The sequence below is a fragment of the Gopherus evgoodei genome, unplaced genomic scaffold (genome assembly GCF_007399415.2).
Source record: "Gopherus evgoodei ecotype Sinaloan lineage unplaced genomic scaffold, rGopEvg1_v1.p scaffold_188_arrow_ctg1, whole genome shotgun sequence".
Lineage (NCBI taxonomy): Eukaryota > Metazoa > Chordata > Testudines > Testudinidae > Gopherus > Gopherus evgoodei.
In genome coordinates, this window is record NW_022059851.1 from 31,539 (window position 1) to 50,042 (window position 18,504).

The 18,504-nt window shown below is 50.5% G+C and overlaps 1 non-coding gene across 1 annotated transcript; it reads left to right on the top strand.

Annotated features, from left to right (window-relative positions):
- The first annotated feature begins 18,432 nt into the window (after positions 1–18,432).
- TRNAQ-CUG lies at positions 18,433–18,504 on the top strand. Its single transcript has one exon. It is a non-coding gene; the product is annotated as a tRNA-Gln (tRNA).

Here is an 18,504-nt window from a genome sequence, read left to right on the forward strand (position 1 = left end):
AAAAAAAAATTCTCTAGTCCTGTATGTCTTAGCTTTTATCTCAAAAGGTAACAGCCTCATAATCTCCCCCAAACACCCTGAGACCTCCCCAAATTATTAAAATACCCCAGTTCTCAGCAAGGCCATGACAGTGACCCACAGCTAGTGTCTAGGCTAAGCTGTTCTGAAGGAGGCAACTCAAACATTTTCTCCCTGCTTCCCTTGGCAAGGTCTGATTGGGAAAACAAAATTCCCCAAACTGAAAATTTTCAGCTGAAAAACCAGTACTAGCTATTTGGGGACTTTGGTTTGAATGTATTATTATTATTATCTTCTGATTTATGAATCAGTTTTGTCATCCAGGTGTGTTTCCAGCTGTTGATTTGTGGGGGAGAGATGCCAAGTCATGATGTCTCTTCCCCTCTTTCATAGTTTCTTCCAACTTTCTAGAAAGCTCCTTTGCTATGATGTGAGTCAAGCAGTGTCCATTGTTGCTGTGTTATCTCGGCGAAGTCTGCATTGTACACGGTTCCTGGGATAGTCCTTGGGACTGTAGCTACCTTTAATAGGCCAGCAGTGAGTCTGGCTCCTCCCTTGTCGCACCTGATAGGCTGGTGGGGGGCATTTCCCAACTTCATAACATATTTCTGTAATGCACACAGAGCAAACTTCATAACTTCCCAAACCAATGTGAGCACATAGAATGCAAGAAGACATTAAGGTTCAACAGATGAACAGTTCAAGATTTTTAAAATGATACCTCACCAGGCAGACTTTGTTCAAAACGTATCATCACTATAAGAGAGTGGTGAATATGGGGCTTGCAGGGTGCTGCTTTAAGCACAGCGTGCCACACCTGGGCTTCCATTGCAATGGGAACGTACCCTTAGAATCCATCTCTCCCGGGATAAAGATGGCAGCATGGCTGGCCTGGATCATCTGACTTGGGCTCATGGAGCTAAAGCTGAGAGGCTAAAAACTGTGGTGCAGATATTTGTGTTCACACTCAAGCCTGGGTTCAGAAACCCTCACCCCTTGTGGGGTCTCAGAGGTTGGCTTCGAGTCCATGTGTCTGCACTGTAATTTTATAGTCTTGCAGTCCAAGTCCCATAACCCTGAGTCAGCTGACCTGGGCTTTGAGACAGGTGACCTGGGTGTTTTAATCATAGTGTAGACATAACATTAGGATAGGTCTAGGAGCCCAGAAGGCTGGGAGGGAGTTTAGCAAGTGGAAATGGTAAAACCGCAGGGAAGTATTACCCTGGACTCATGGCAGTTCTCCATTGGTCTGTCTGCTTTTGAGGCAGGGATAATAACTGCCAGTGGTGCCCTGTTGAGTGGCTTTTGGGGTACCTGCTCTTGGCTGTTGTCAGAAGGACCTTTGGTCTAGCCCAGTGTGGGTTTTCTTATGGTTTAAATTACACACACAGGCACTGATAACAGAGTTACTGAACGTTTGGGAGTTAGGAGCTGGTAGGTCAGTGGTCCAGTCGCCTCATGGATGACCCCCTCCCTCTGGGACAGGGGCAGGTCTGAGCTCTCACACCAAATGCTCATTGTGGCTGCCAGAATCTGTGGCGAGCTCATTTAGTTTATGCCGAAGGTTGAGTCCTGCTTTGTGCCCAGTGTCTGAGAATTAAAATCCTAAACCACCCTATGAAATAATGAATACAGCAGGATGTGCTATTGTCCCTGCCCCAAAGCAGGCAGACCAATGGAGAAATGCCATTGAGTCCAGGGTAACACTTCATTGCGGTTTTACTTTTTTTGCTTGCTTAACTCCCTCCCAACTTTGAGGGGGCCCAGAGCCCAGTATTGAGCCTGAGCTGAGACATCTACACTGCAAATTTACCTCTCCACAGCCAAAGCCTCGGGAGCCTGAGCTGGCATGGGGCAGCCCTGGGTGTTTCATTGCAGCATGGACGTAGCGTAGTATTATGTCTGCACTGTCATAAACACACCCAAGTCACTATTCTGAAACCCTGGGTCAGTTGATTCACGCTTGTGGGGCTTGTGCTGCAGGGTTATAAAATTACAGTGTAGACACTTGGGCTTGAGCCCAGCCTCCAAGACCCCACAAGGAGTGAGGGTCTCTGAGCCTGGGCTCCAGTCTGAGCCTAAATGTCTACACTGCAGTTTTTAGCCTCACAACCTGAGCCCCAGGAGTCCAAGTCAGATGATCCAGGCCAGCCGGGCCACACTGCTTTTATTACGTTATAGATGCCCTCTCAGGGTATGTCTACATTGCAATGTAAGCCCAGGGTTAGCAGAAGTCATGTCAGCAGCCCCAACGCATAAACATAAACCAAGAGGAAAAGACCCACCCCCCAAATAAGCTGGGCAGTGTCCTTCCCCCTAAGGTTCATAAGTCCAGCAACCAAAAGTCCTTTAACATGAGCCATCCCCTCTCTGCACCCCACTCACAGCTGTTGTCCTTAGTCAGTGCAAGCCCAGAGGTACCTCTGTAGAGTTCACCTGCCATCCTGGGTGGAAAGGGGGGAAAATAAGAAGGCACTATTCTCACTATGTTGTCTAGGGACTCATTCATCCCTCCACAGCCACCCTGTCCTAACACTGACCTAACCCCTAAATTTTAGTATTAGGACCCAGGTGCCAGCCCATTTGGCTTTCGAACCCCTGTCCCCTGCCTAGCAAGTGCTATTGAACTAAGCGTGAGTCCCTCAGTCGGGGTCTGCCGAGCACAGTTGTGCTGCCCTCAATTTACACAACAAGGATAACAATGCTTTATTTCTCCTGCCCCAATAACAAGGAGACTGGGAATCCAACACCAGCCAAAAGTGATCATTTCGGTCAGCAATCCAACATATTTCCAACATACTGTAAAATCCACATGCAGACTCATACATGAAACCTTGCAAGAAAATCTTCCTGAGGGAGTCTGAAGCACCTGCTGCTGGAGGAAAGGAGGGAGCCGTGGTTTGGGATTGAGGAGCAGCGTGAGAAGGAGGGGCCTGTGGGTTGGGATTGAGGGGTACTAGGAATAGGAGGGGGCTGTGGGTTGGGACAGAGGAGAAGGGTGAAGAGAAGCAGGCTCTGGTTGGGAGTGAGGAGCAGTGTGCACAGGAGGGACTGAGGGCTGGGATTGAGGGGCACTAGGAAAAGCGAGGACATGGGTTTAGGCTGAAGAGCATCCTAGTCCCATTTTGCTTCCTCTTGGCCTCAGTGCTTTCAGCTGGTGGCCCAAAGAGCGTGCTGGATGCCATTCAGAAACCCATCTCCCAGCAGCCGTGCCGGAGGCTCAGGCTTAATCCTCGAGGCCGAGCACAAAAACTTTCAGCCGGGAACATTCCTCTCCCCCGGGCTAGGGTTACAGCAATACAAACTTTATTAAAATAAAATAGTAAACAGGGTTTACTTTAAATATTCTAAATCTGTCCAAATTTTAGTACTGAATCCAAAGTTCTCTTAAAGATCCCATCAGTAACCAAAACCTAAATGAAAAATTGAAACCAAAAACAAGGCTTAATTTAAAACCCAAACATTAAGAAAAACTTTGTTTGTAAAAATAAAAACAAATGCTGTAAATTAATAATTTCAACATTTTATCAAAAAAAGTGTGTTACAGCAGAATGATAAAACAACATCAAATAAATAAGCATGACCACTAAAACCTCCTATAAAGGAATTGAGTCCTTGAATACTGGTCAAATCTGTATAAGATATGCAGAACTATGTCAAAACTGGTGTCGCAGGTCAGCCATTCAAATCCAGCAAATGTCAATTAAAAGCACCATTCCAACTAAAAAGCACCATCCCGGCTCCTGCTCCTTTGCAAGGCGTGTGCGTTTGCTCCAGGTTTTAGTCTGCTAAGACAGCGAGGGGGGCCGATTGAGCCAGAGGCGCTTGCCTGCTGCAGACACGGATCCAAGGCTGAACCTCGTCCGCCACGAGCTGAAGGCTTAACTGAAAACAGTTGAAGAAGTGCTCCCGTCTCCGGCACTCAGCTACCCAGCTCCCAGTGGGGTCCAAGCCCCAAAGAGATCCCTTTTACCTTGTAGACGCTGTAAAATCTTGTGACCAGGGCAGCTGCCTCGCAGCCTGCGCATCTGCCTGCCAGCGTGAGAGCTCGTAAGGCACTAATCTGGATAGTGCCAGCTGGGTAGAAGGGCTGTGGAAAGCTAGCAGAGTGGCGCAGCAGAAGTGTGCTGGGCCCATAAGGCAGAGGTTGATGGCTCAAAGTCATCCTCTGCTACATGGGTGCTCATTTCTTTTCCCTCTGGGACTTCCAGCGAGGTGGTGACCAGCAGAGCAGCAAGAGGTGGCTAAGGCAGCGGCCTGCCAGGGAGCTCCCTGGCACCTGTGGCTGCCTGGGCTGAAGGCAAGAGGGAGGTCCAGCCATTGCCAGGGCCTCCTGTCCCAGAATGAGGCTGCAGTGCTTCCTGGTCCCCTTTTCCTACCCACTCCGGCAGGCTGTGGGAGAACACGAGGGAGGCTCTCGGGGCGCTGGGCAGTGCTGTGTGGCTGTCAGGGGAAAGAGCCAAGGCTCCCGACTCGACCTGCCATTGACTCGCGTGGCTCTGCGCGCCGTCAGCCAGGGCAGGCCAGGCTGCGGACATGACTTAGGCTTGGGCAGCATGGCCGCTCTTTCCTGACAAGGCATGAGGCAGGCCAAGGGCTTTGCACTGCATACAGGGAAGTGGGAGGGAGGCGTCTTTGAGCCGGCGTGTCTCGTCCGCTTCTCCCTTCCACTTGGGCGGAGGCGGGAAGGGAGTGAAAGGTTCCCAGCTGAAGGTTTGCGCTCAGCCTTCAGGATTAAGCCTGAGCCTCCGGCATGGCTGCTCAGAGATGGGCTATTGCAGCGTGGCCCCCACACTCTTCCAGCCAGCAGGTGAACCTACTGTGTCCAAGAGGGAGCCTTCAAGGCGGCAAAAGGGGAACATCAAGTCTCCCAGCAGACCTTGAGGAGCCCACATGGAGCCTTCAGTGGCACCCCTGGGGGAGCATAAACCCCCCCCTCCTTTCCATTAACAGCTGAACTCACTGACCCATGATACCACAGAGACACCTACCAGCAGCTGTTTGCCAGGGCCGCTGCCCAGCACCTTGCAGTGCTTCCTGCCAGTGCCAGAGCTCTCAAGTCGTTAGCCTGGAGCCAGGGCCGCTAGGTGCTGCTGAAGAAAAGCCAGCAGAGGGACACAGTGGAAGCGTCCTGTGCCCATAACATAGAGGTGGATTAATCAAAACCCTCTTCTGCCAGCACCAGGCCTCCTTCTTCCTACACTGGGCATGCAAGCGAGGGGGCGGCTGGCACAGCGCCAAGAGTCTAACCTGTGTGGCAGAAGGCGGCTGACACCTGCAGCCTGCTGGGGAGCTCCCAGAAGTTATTAATGGACAGAGACTCCTCAATGCCCTTAGTAACAAGGGTTTGGGGTTCATCGAGGCCAGTAAGGGGTTCACTATGTCAGCCCTGTAACCCTGGGTGTCAGGTCACTGTTCAGCTTTGATCTAGAGCTCAGATCCCAACAACTGACCAGCAGCCCTCAGCCTTCCCCTGGGTCTGCCCCATCTGGTTACTCCTTACAGGCTGACCTTACCCCCCCTTCCAGCCCCGGATTCATCCCCTAATCATCCTACTGCCACTCAGAGCCACAGACGTGGAAGTGCTGAAGGAGGGAGGGGTGACTCTAGGATGGGGTTCTTCTCTAAAGATGGCTGGTAGAAAGGTGGTGCTCAGCTCTGTCAGTCACCTGCCTAGTCACCTTGCTGCCAGGGGATACAGACATTTCTGCAGGGTGCAGAAAGGGGGTATTTGGCTTCCAAGCGAATATGAGGAAAGTGCATTTATGAGAGGGAATTTCTGTCCTTCTAGGTGTACATCAGTCCCCTAATGCATAAGGCATGGGTCTTCTACGGTAGAGATTGTGGGTTCAAGTCCTACCTGGCGTGAAAACCTCCTTTATTCTTGTACACTGCAAAGAAACCTTGGTCTTATTTTCACCAAGGAAGCTGGGAGATGTTTGAACACAAAGTGCTGAATCTTGGGAACAATCCCCCAGAAATCTTTCATGCAATAAATGCTTCTAAACCCTTCAGTAGCAAACAATTAATACTAGTGTTTGTCTGAGAATAGAGTGAAGAGGAGTGTTTACTCCGACACGTCCATGAGTGAAACAGACAGGAAGAGCAAGGCCGTTCTGAAAGAGAATGGATCTGTCTGGAGAGAAAGCAGACCCTGAGAATGAGCAACAGTGTGAAAAGAAGAGGTTCAAATGTGTGTTAGGTTGGTCTGCCAAATTTAAAGAAAATCGCAATGCCCGTAGCATGATGCAGACACTGGCGTTTTCTGATCTTTTACTGAGAATTCATTGAGAAATATTTTCCTTAATTATATTATGGAATATTGGGTGAGCTAGGAAGGCACCATTCTTCCTGCTTTCAGCCTTCCAGACCTCATGGCTACGTGGCCTGGGGCCAATGCGCCCCTTCCAGTCAGCTGCTAGAGCAGACAACAGCAACACAGACAAGGGTGGCAGCAGGGCAGACTGGAGCTCTAGGAAGACGTCGGACCAGGTCTCATCAACGGAGAGGTGGCCACCCCAGCATGCACAAGGCTGAGCCAGCAAGTGTGGTGTGTGCTGCAGCCTGCTGCTGCTCACTTTTGCAACTGTGTTGCCCTGAGGACACTCATATGTCTGGGTGGTATCAGCTCCCTGGATGGGCTCACAGAGCAGCTGAGCCTCGCTTGGCAGAGCCTGGCCAGATCCCCAGGAAGGGGAAGGCATGCACTCAGGCCCTGTAATGGGTGATGCTAGGGTGGTGCCAGGGTGGCACCTCCTGCTGTTTGTCTCAGGGATTAGCTCGCTCAACCAGTGTTCCCTCTCCTGGTGGTGCCTTGTCCATCACTGTCACTGCTTGCAGACCTGCCTCAGTCCAAGTACTGCAGCATCCGCTTTATGACTCGGCCATCCGGCCGTGCCATAATCTGTGCTCCTCCCTTCCAGGGTGACATAGGCGAGTGTGTGGTGAAGTGTCTCCCAATCCAGCCATTTCTCCAGTGGTGAGTGGCTGGGATCTAGGCCCACACTACTCTGGGTCCCAGCCCAGGATCCTGTAGCTAACAGCTTCTACTTCCTCTCCTTAACTTCATCCCCCAAGCTGCTTCAATTCCTGAGGCCGCTTCCCAGCATCCCCAGCATGTTCTTTGCCCTCTTCTCAGGGTCTCGAGCCTGCAACTCCCAGCAACCAGCCAGGAGCTCTCTCTAGCTTCCCCTGGTCCCTGCCAGTCGCTGCCTTGCCAGAGGAGCTGTGACCCTACGCCCCGTATTCTTCATAGAGAATATTGTTATGATATGCATATGGCGCAGCTAAGATGTGTTTTATGCAAGATGGGCCATGTGAGATATCACTGGAAAGGTTGGACTGTCCTTGAACTCAAGATTTAGGTGCACTAAATCCAGAGTCAACGTGGCTGTCCTTGGGTTCAGCATTGCATGAGTGAGTCAATATGGCCACCCTTTGGTTCAGGTCTGCAAGGCCTAATGGTCAGATCAGGGGGCTGCTTCAAAACAGGGATAGTGGCTGGATTAAGGGGAACTGGACCCACCTGAGTCCACCAGGTCCCAGCCCAAGGCCCTCTCAAGTTGAGTGCGTTCGTTATGCAGCCAGCCAGGATCCTACCACAACTTGCTGACCTTACACAGGTACGAGATACCACTCACTCTGCCTCCCGGGGCCACTTCCTACCTTGTTTCCTGAAGCTGTCGTCCATCTATCGTCAGAGTCTCCGGGTTCCCTGGCACTGGCAGCTCCATAGAACTTTGACTCCCACCAATTGACTGTAGGTAGCAAGTCTCCAGTCTGGTGCCTGGGATCTCTGGTCCCACAGTCAGGGGCTGTAGCGGCTCCTGGCCTGGAGCCTCCACCAAGCATGCGTCTTCCTCAATGGCCAGCCCAGACTGAGCTGAGCTGTTCTCCTTTGTACTGACACAGCAGCTGGAGCACACCCAGCATGGTCTGAGGGGCGGGATTTGCTCCAGCCATAGTGTGGAATTAACCCTTTTTTGCCTAGTGCGGGGTATGCACACCCCATCATGGACTGTAATCTTTGATCTGATTATTTGACCCCTCCCATGCATTTCTGAAGTGCCTGAGGCACAGAGGCTTCTTCTGGGTCTCCTTTCTCCTGGCACTGAAATGGAAATGGTTCTTTCACGTGCATAGTAGGCAAGAAGTAGGACTTTCTGCAAGGGTCATTAACAGCCAGTCAGACTGAATTTTTTTTTTTTAATTTCAGCAAAAAAGTTTCAGCCTTTTCCAGAAAGGGCCTTACGCCTGTTTTCCCAGGGCGCCATTTTTTTCACTACCATTAAGCTACAGTGTCTCCATGCTTTGGAGCAGAGAGAGACCATTTTGCAGGCTGTGTCAGACACTGGTCTTTTGCTCCGTGCCCACAGAGCTCACTGAGCATTTTCCAGCCTGGGGTTGAGAAGGACGTTCTCTGCAATTGCTCCTCTGAGCTGTCAGAAGATGCTCTGTGGCTGACACTCCACAGAGCTACATTCACTCCAAGGACAAGTCAAATACTGCGCCGAGGGTGGTGAGTTCCCCATGAATTCCTGTGTGAGCACACACTTCCCCTGTCTTCCACACACACTGCTCATACACACACTCACACACAGTGCCACTGTCCACCACACACACTGCACGTACACACTCTCACACACACACACAGTGCCATTGTCCACCACACATACTGCACACACACCCAATGCCACTGTCCACCACACATACCGCACATACACACACAGTGGCACTGTCCACCACACACCCACAGGGTCGGTGCTACCATTAAGGCGAACTAGGCAGTTGCCTAGGGCGCCAAGATTTGGAGGCGCCAAAAAGCAGTGCCTCCAATTTTTTTTTTACAGCAGTTCCTCCCCGAGTGCACAGCTGCTGCTCCACTTCTCCCACCTCCCAGGTTTGCAGCGCCAATCAGCTGTTTGGCGCCACAAGCCTGGGAGGAGAATTAGAGCAGGGGCGGCGGGCTCGGGGAAGATGCGGAGCAGAGGTGAGCTGGGGTAGGGAGGTACTGCACAGCTCCCAAGGGAGGGAGCTGCCATGGGGGGGGTGCCTGAGGGTGGGGAGCTGATGCAGGGCTGGGGGTGGGAGGAGCAAGGTGGAAGTTTTGCCTAGGGCGCGAAACTTCCTTGCACCGGCCCTGCACACAGACACACACACACACACACAGTGCCACTCTCCACCACACACACTGCACATAGATACGCACACCATGCCCCTGTCCACTGCACACACTGCACACATACACACGCACACACACCGTGCATGTTGCGCACACATCAACTGCAACAAAAGAAACACAAATTACACACTCTGGAGACAGTTGGTTTGTTTCCAGGCTGCTTTTACTTACAAAGGTGCTGAAGTGTGATCTCTCTTCTTTTTCCGTGGGCAGAAACGCAATGGAGGAGAATCTCACATCCCTGAGCTGCCAGGTGACAGTGGCAGCAGAAAAATGCAGAGCACTGAAATTTTAAAACACTCATAAATATTTCACACTGTGGGTTGGGGTGTCTAGGAGGACCCAGGGGAAGAGACTAGGAGGATTAGGGGGAGAGGAGGGTGGTGTTACCAGAGTGCACTGTGGGACTGTGGGATTTAGAGACCCCAGCAAGGAGAGGCAGGGGCGGGTTGCAAGGCCCCACAGTGGCTGAAAAGGGGAACCCGGCAGGTTGGGGGGTAGCAGAGATTGGAGATGGAATGGAGGTTAAGGATAACCTAGGCATGGCCCAACATCTAAACAAGTACTTTGCTTCAGTTTTTAATAAGACTAGTGAACCTTGCGATGATGGAGGGATGATAAATGGGTATGTGGATATGGAAGTGGATATTACCGCAACTGAGGTAGAGGCCGTACTTGAACAGCTCGATGGGACGAAGTCGGAGGGCCCGGACAATCTCCATCCGAGGATATTAAAGGAACTGGCGTGTGAAATTGCGAGCCCGTTAGCAAAAATTTTTAAGCAATCGGTAAACTCGGGGGTTGTGCCGTATGATTGGAGGATTGCTAATGTAGTTCCTATTTTTAAGAAAGGGAGTAAAAGTGATCCGGGTAATTATAGGCCTGTTAGCTTGACTTCTGTAGTATGCAAGGTCTTGGAAAAAATTTTAAGGGAGAAAGTAGTCAAGGACATAGAGGTCAATGGTAATTGGGACGAATTGCAACACGGATTTAGTAAAGGTAGATCGTGCCAAACCAATCTGATCTCCTTCTTTGAGAAGGTGACGGATTACTTAGATAAAGGAAATGCGGTAGATATAATTTACCTAGATTTCAGTAAGGCGTTCGACACGGTTTCGCATGGGGAACTGTTAGTCAAATTGGGAAAGATGGGAATGAATATGAAAGTTGTAAGTTGGATAAGGAACGGGTTAAAGGGGAGACTCCAGAGGGTCGTATTGAAAGGTGAATTGTCAGGCTGGAAGGAGGTCACTAGTGGAGTCCCTCAAGGATCGGTTTTGGGACCGATCTTATTTAACCTTTTTATTACTGACCTTGGCACAAAGAGCGGGAATGTGCTAATAAAGTTTGCGGATGACACGAAGCTGGGGGGTATTGCTAACACGGAGAAGGACAGGGATACTATTCAGGAAGATCTGAACCACCTTGTAAACTGGAGTAATAGAAATAGGATGAAATACAATAGTGAAAAATGCAAGGTTATGCATTTAGGAATTAATAATAAGAATTTTGGATATACGTTGGGGGCGCATCAGTTGGAAGCGACGGAGGAGGAGAAGGACCTTGGGGTGCTGGTTGATAGCAGGATGACTATGAGTCGCCAATGTGATACGGCTGTTAAAAAAGCAAATGCGATTTTGGGATGCATCAGACGGGGTATTTCCTGCAAGGATAAGGAGGTGTTAGTACCGTTATACAAGGCGTTGGTGAGACCCCATCTGGAATACTGTGTGCAGTTCTGGTGTCCCATGTTCAAGAAGGATGAATTCAAACTGGAACAGGTTCAGAGACGGGCTACAAGGATGATCCGAGGAATGGAAAAACTGCCTTATGAAAGGAGACTCAAAGAGCTTGGCTTGTTTAGCCTGGCCAAAAGAAGGCTGCGGGGGGATATGCTTACTCTATATAAATATATCAGGGGGGTTAACGTTAGGGAGGGAGAGGAATTATTTAAGTTTAGTACTAATGTAGGCACGAGGACGAATGGGTATAAACTGGATATTAGGAAGTTTAGACTTGAAATTAGACGAAGGTTTCTAACCATTAGGGGAGTGAAGTTCTGGAACAGCCTTCCGAGGGAAGTAGTGGGGGCACAAGACTTTTCTGGCTTTAAGACAAAGCTTGATAAGTATATGGAGGGGATGTTATGATAGGATCGTTAATTTGGGCAATTGATCTTGGATTACCACCAGATAGGTCTGCTCAATGATCTGCGGGGAGATGTTGGATGGCATGGGAATTGAGCTACTGCAGAGAATTCCTTCTTGGGTGCTGGCTGGTGACTCTTGCCCACATGCTCAGGGTTTAGCTGATCGCCATATTTGGGGTGGGGTCGGGAAGGAATTTTCCTCCAGGGCGGATTGGCAGGGGCCCTGGAGGTTTTTCGCCTTCCCCTGCAGCGTGGGGCACGGGTCGCTTGCTGGTGGTTTCTCTGCAGCTTGAGGTCTTCAAACCAATTTTGAAGATTTCAATAACTCGATCCTGGGATAGGGGTTGTTATAAAATTGGATGGGTGGGGTTCTGTGGCCTGCCTTGTGCAGGAGGTCAGACTAGATGATCAGATTGGTCCCTTCTGACCTATGAGTCTATGAGTCTATGAGATGAGGAACCTCACACCCAGGGAAGGACTGGGGGAGTAGGGAGATGGTAAAGTGGGGCCCAGCAACGGAGAAATGGGTTAGAGGCAATTGCGGGAGGGGCGCTGAGGATGAGGTGGAGGAGGAGGATGTCGGGGGCAGGGCGCTAAGGGCGGGGGAGGAAGAGGTCAGGGGCAGGGCTCTGAGGATGGGGGGAGGAGGAGGGGGTTGGGGCGGGCTCATGGGACGGGGAGGTGGGATGGGTGGGGGGAGGGGCCCCACAGACAGAGGGAGTCACCGGAGGGAGGATGGGGAAATGGGGGGCCCAGGGACGGGGCGGGTGGGGGGGCTGAGGTGGGTGTTAGTGAGGGAGCCTCACTGCTAGCACAGACTAGGCAGTTTCTTGGATGAGAGACACTGTCCCAAAGCAGGACTAATGCTTAGACCTGGTGATCAGTGATTTCAGATCTGTTGGTCTGCAGCAAGTCTCTACAGTGAGTCTTAACCAGCTCTGTTATTACACAGGGACGAACAAAAGGGTGAAATGGTGCCTGGAACCCTTAAGAAGTATCCACCCCACCGAGTACAACACTACCTGCTTGCAACCCCACTGAGTACCAACACTTGTCACTACCGGCTCTCAGCTCCATTGAGAATGTTTTGGGGTCACTCCTCGCCTTCATCAACCTAGGAGTCTCAGAGCATCATAATTAACAGGTGCTCCAGTGGCACAGTTGGTTTGCGCACAGTATTTATAGGGCAGTGCTGAGAGAGCTATGCTGAGGTTGTGAGTTCAAGCCTCACTTGGAGCACTGGTTTTCATTAACCAAATGGTGTCACCCCCTCATTTGGCCCTGTGGAATGTACAATTCCAGCCCTGGGACACTGAGGAGGGGAGAAGTCAAAAATGCCCCTTCACTTATTACCTCCTCTCCAGAGCACAGGTCAGAATCTACAATCCTTTCTGCCCCACAGCCCCTGTGCCAGGATCCCTCAAGCAGAGCCTAGAGTCCACCATGGCGTCTGTACTATTGACAAAGACTAAGTGACAGGGACAAAACACTCAAATCCCGCCTGGTGCGGGGAGCCAGGTTTGCTCTTCAAATTCTGTTGTTCGTACATTTCCAGGTCTGGGAATGTCCCACAACAGCATTTAATGGGAAGCTGCCTGCAGAGCAGTTACACTGCACAGAGCTCCTGTGGATGAGGGGTGGGAATTAGTAACATTTTGAGGATTGTTTGGGAAATGAGCCTTTGCTGACAAGGTTTGTCTCTGTACATATTTCACCTTGAGGTGTTATGTTGAGGGATCTTTAGTATATTTGTGAGGTTAATAACTATCTCCTCAACTTTATTTACTCAACTTAAAAATTGGTGTCACTTGATTTTTGCATCTCCCTGTGAAAATACAACTGGCACGTGTGGCTTTCACCAGGGGGTCATGATGTTAAAGTTGGGGAATGCAATCTCTGTACTTCTGAGGGGGAGTGTTGATTTTTTACAGCTGCCTCACTGCCAGGCACACCAGACTGTTAGCTGCACCCACTGTCCTTTCCAGGGGCCCCTGCTGAACCCTGGGGGGCTGCACTGCCATGCTGGGGTGACTGTGCAGGGGGAGAAGCTGTTGGGGAGCAATGTAGAGCAGGTGCAGGAAGGAGAAGGGTCACTATTCACATTCTGAACTGCACAATTTTCCAAATTTGGGAATAAATTCATAGATTCATAGACTAAAGGTCAGAAGGGACCATTCTGATCTTCTAGTCTGACCTCCTGCACCATGCAGGCCACAGAATCTCACCCACCCACTCCTGTAACAAACCCCTGACCTATGTCTGAGTTATTGAAGTCCTCAACTTGTGGCTTAAAGACCTCAAGGTCTAGGGAATCCTCCAGCAAGTGACCCGTGCCCCACGCTGCAGAGGAAGGCGAATGTCTGAGAACAATTCTAAGGGGAAGGTGAATGCAGAGCTATGACACTGGAGATGCCCAGACCTCCAATGGGGGAAGCGTGGAAATTAATAATGGGAAGATCATTTGCGAAATTAGCCACCACTGACACGATTTGTCTCTGTTCCTATTAGTGTTAGTTAGAGGAATCAGTACAGATTTTTTACTATATTAATTAAACACTTAATTTTATTTAACAAGCCAAAAACTTAGTGTCACTTATTTTTTCTCTGTCCTAGCAAGAATGAATGGAATTTTGTGACTTTCTGGAAAGTGCAGCGAGATTAAATGTGGGGAATTCAGTCTCTGTGTTTGTGAGCTGATGTTTTCCTCTCACAGGTCAGTGCCTGCACTGAAATACCAAGAGGGATCTAAGGGCTGGTGTACGCTGGGCACTGAACTGGCAGAGCGACGTCTCTCAGGGTGTGATCTCCCCCGCAACCCATAGAGTTAAGGTGACCTAAGCCCTGGTTAGATAGTGCTAAAGAAAAGGAAGAACTGTTCTGTCAATGTAGCTATTACAGGGATGGGAAAACCCCTCCAGTCACTGTCTGCTCCAGAGAGCTATAGCAGCGCCACAGCAGTGTTTTAAGTGTAGACAGAGTGAAACTAGATCTGGCGTCAGTTCACACTGTGGATGCTCAGGCACTAAGAGTGCAATAACACCACCACCACAATTGTCAGGATTTTAACCTGTGCTGGGAAACCGCAATGGATTTCTAGCCCAGCGCCTTAACCACTCAGCCACAACTACTTAAAATATATTTGTTTCACTACATGCTGATTCTGTTCTCACTGAATTGTCATTCCAATTGTTTGCTCAGACCAGCTTCCCCAGCACACTCATGGCTGCGCATCAGTGTAAGTGTGTCCTTGGCTGAACAGTGAGAATTCCTGCCCATTTCCCTTCCGGCTGGAGCAGGATGAGAGTGTGTTTGTGTGAACGACATTGCTGTAGATTGTTGTTCATTCCCCACTCTGACAATTCAGACAGTCTCTTTCCTAGTCAAATCTCCAGCACATCGTTCCAATAGCAGGGGGCAGGATTTCTCTGGGGCACTGAAATATTTCCGGGGGCTGGTGCATGAACTCAGCCTTGCATTTCACCCTCGATGTTTCATGGACGAACAAGCAGCAGAAAGAAAGAGCCGAGCCAATATCTCCCTGGCAGGGATGCAGGTGCCACGTCCCCTCTGTTTGACCATCGCCATCGCAGGAGAGAAGGGTGCACTGGAATCGAGTGCCCTGGCTCAGACCAGAGACACAGGGAGGTTTTTCTGTTCATGGATCTGTGCAAAGGAAATTGAGTCTCTGTGTGAAATTGAGGTGGGAAATGAAACGTCCACATGGTGGCCCAATGCCCTAAGCAATGTGGGTGAAGGACTCAGGCTGGGAAATGATTTAACAGGGGTTTGTTTCAATTTATTGCCCTTATTAAAAACTATGGCCAAAATGCAGCCATGTTGTTAGTACTTGTACCTGTGTAGGGACACCCCAGTGGGTGTTAAGTCCATTGCCTTCACCAAGAGCAGTTGATTATTTTATCAAGGTAAAAATTTCTTGGTGAAGGCCTAGATTCCAGAGAAAACAATACACCGATGATAAGAAGAAGAACATAAAAAGATTTTGCAGCCACCATGGGCATAACTATGAAGTGTCGTGTTTCACTCTTTATATCTGGTGCCACCTCCTTTCCCTTTCGCCTTGTAGTTGACCAAGGGCAAAGCTGAACATCTCTTCAGATACCAGGGAGTGTTTATGTCCATCCCTGCGAGCTACACAGGGGTTCGATGTTGCTGCTTTCAATCCTCTGGCTCTGCTGGGATAAGGAACAATTCAGGCTGTCACTGAACTGAAGGAGGAAGATCAGTTCTTGACAGGGAGAGGGACGTCTCCTCTTAAAGGTGTTTGTCTGGCTGACAGTCCTGGTTCCCAGGTCTTGCCCGTGGGGCTTCAGCAGTTTTGGGACCAGTTCACTCCCTTGGCCCCACCTGCTGCCCCCAGGTGCTCCCCTCCAGGGGCCCTGGCAGTGCAGTATCTGCCTGCTTGCTCCAGTGGCTGCTGGCCCCTCCCCATGGCAGGGCGGGGCAGAGCTGTGCCTCTACGCGCTGCCCCCACTGCAAGCCCCTGCAGCCAATGGGACACTGTGGGGGTGATGCCTGGGGGCAGCAGCATTCAGAGGCCCCCCAGCCTGCCCCGCCTTGGAGCCCCAGGTAAGCGCTGCACCCCTGACTCCCTCCCAGAGCCTGCACCCCCTCCCTCCACACACTCCCTCCCAGAGCCTGCACCCCCATCCCTCCTCCTATTCCCCCTCCCCCTGTCCCAGCCCAGAGCCTGCACCCAGCACCCAAACTCCCTCCCAGAGACCAGCCTCTCACCCCTTCTGCACCCAAACTCCCCCCAGAGCCTGCACCCCTCCTGCACCCCAATCCCCAGCCCCAACCCAGGGCCTGAACCCTAGACCTCCTCCCCCCATCTCCCTCTCAGAGCCTTAGGCAGATGGGGGGCAGAGTTTTGGGGGGCAGGTTCTGAGTGGTATGAGTGACATTATTGGCCCACTGGGAGGACTGGAGGACTGGCACTGCCCCTAAGGTAAATTGAGGTTGAGACCCTGCTTTAAGGGATTGGAGCAATCCTGGAGAGACTGACGGGCAGGGAGCTGGGGAGCTGTGCATGCTCCAAGGAGAGTTGTTGTTGTGCTCTGGTGACACAGAGCGGGGGTGGGGAGTTTGTAAGCTGTGGTGTTTGTATAGAGAGAAAGTTTAGTAACCCCTAGGTTAAAAACTGTTCCTGCTCTGAGCTATACATGACACTCTCTGTTGCGAGTATAGATCAGTGGGTGAATGTTTCCCTGCAGGATAATAGGTTCCTAGTTCCAATCCAAGTGATTCCTTGAAAAACTTTGTTGAATGAAAATCGATTTCCAGACCCATCTCCAGTATGTTCAGGAGTTCGCTGAATGGGGGGGGGCTTGAAATGAATTTAAACACTCAGCATTTTCCTGTGCAAATGTATAAAGACCTAGCAGAGCTGTCCAGCAGCTGAAATCAGTTCCAGTCCTTGGCGTCTCTGATTCTGAGGCATGTGGGACACCTCTGTGGTGATGACAGGTGAAAAAATGCTGGATTCAATGAAAGATGAGACCATAGGAGGGGAAAGTGAATGGCAGCACACGACACAGGGTCATAACACTGAGACACGGGGCTTCACTGTCACTGCCCCTGTGTTTTCCATCATTTATATCCTAAGGAACACACCCTCCCCCTCCCCCACACACTGTCACACACAACCTTCTCCCCTTGAGCCCAATCCAACCCTCCCCCTCTCCCACACACACCCATGGGACACAGCCTCTCGGTGACTCACCCAGATGGGGGCTTGTCTCTGCATCTCCCCAGCGGGAGCAGAGAGCCCAAAGGGCCGCAGGAGACCAATGGAGCTAGGCAGGGTTAGAAAAGACTTCCCTTCCCTTCTCTTGAGTCCAGTTAATCTCACCCATGGGACATTCCTGCCCCGGGTGGGCTCAAAGCACCAACCTTCCCTTCAGCAATGAAAGGTGGGAACCAGCTCTATCACACAGAAGAAGGCTCCCCACCTCTGCTGCTGCCATTCAGCAGCCATTAATATTGATTTGTTTTAGTTAATGCAACCCCCTTAACCCCTAATCCATCCATGAATCAAGGAGGCGAGACCCTCAGCTGGGAACCAGAGGGGTAATGGGTTAGTACAGGACTTATAGTAGCCGTGCTGAGTGGAGTGATGCTGAAGTTGTGAATTCAAACCTCACCTAAAGCACTAGCTTTCTTTAAGCAAATGGGTTCTGCCAATCAGTTTACCCTACAGAAAATACAATTGCAGCTCAGAAGACACTGAGGTCCCCTTGCTTTACAGAGAGCAGGGCAGATTCCACAGATCTACCAGGCTCTGCTCTCTGCCAGCCACCAGGGTCAGGCAGAGCCCAGAGCACTGCCCAGCGCACTGCCCCTGACTCCCCCTCAGTCTTTGCTCCCCAAACCACATGTGTGCTCACCCTCTTCTCTGTGAGACTCAAACCCTGCCTGACTTTCTATATGTTGATGTGGTTTTCGTCTGTCCTGTTGATGTGCATGTGGGTCCTGTGTGATTTTGGTGGATGACTGGCATAGTTTTGTGTGCATGTGTGTATGATTTTTGCATACAGATTGTTTTTTTGCCTAGTATTCTTTTGATATGTGGGTTTTGTGCTTTCTTGTTGTGGGCTTTTGCTGTATTTTTTGGTGTGGATTTGTTCTTTCTATATTTTGTGTGGCTTTCCCTTTTGTGTATATGCCTCTGTGTGCTGTGTGGGTTTGTGTGGGTTTGGTTTTTGTTTATGTCTGTGTGGGCCTGTGCAGTCTGTGATTTTCTCTTTCTCTCTGTGTGTTTGTCTCTCTGTTTGTATCTTCATGTGTAAATTCACTGGAACTTTTCAAAATCTGCACAGCTTTGCCAATTTTCACCAGGAATTTTTCTCCATTAACAAATTCTCACGTTTTCCCTACTAGTTGGTGACCACTGGCCCAGGGGCATGTCAGTCTCAGAGTCCTGATTTCCCATTGACCCTTCCCCCTTTTATTGGGACTGGGAACTAGCCAACCAAAAACCCCACTAAGTTTTAGTAAAGGGCCAACAGTCCCTTCCACGAGCCAGCCCCGTGAGGGTCACCAATGGCCAGAGAAGGCAGCACAAGCTGGTCCCATGGTGTAATGGGCAGCACTCAGGACTCTGAATCCTGCAGTCTGAGTTCAAATGTCAGTGGGACCT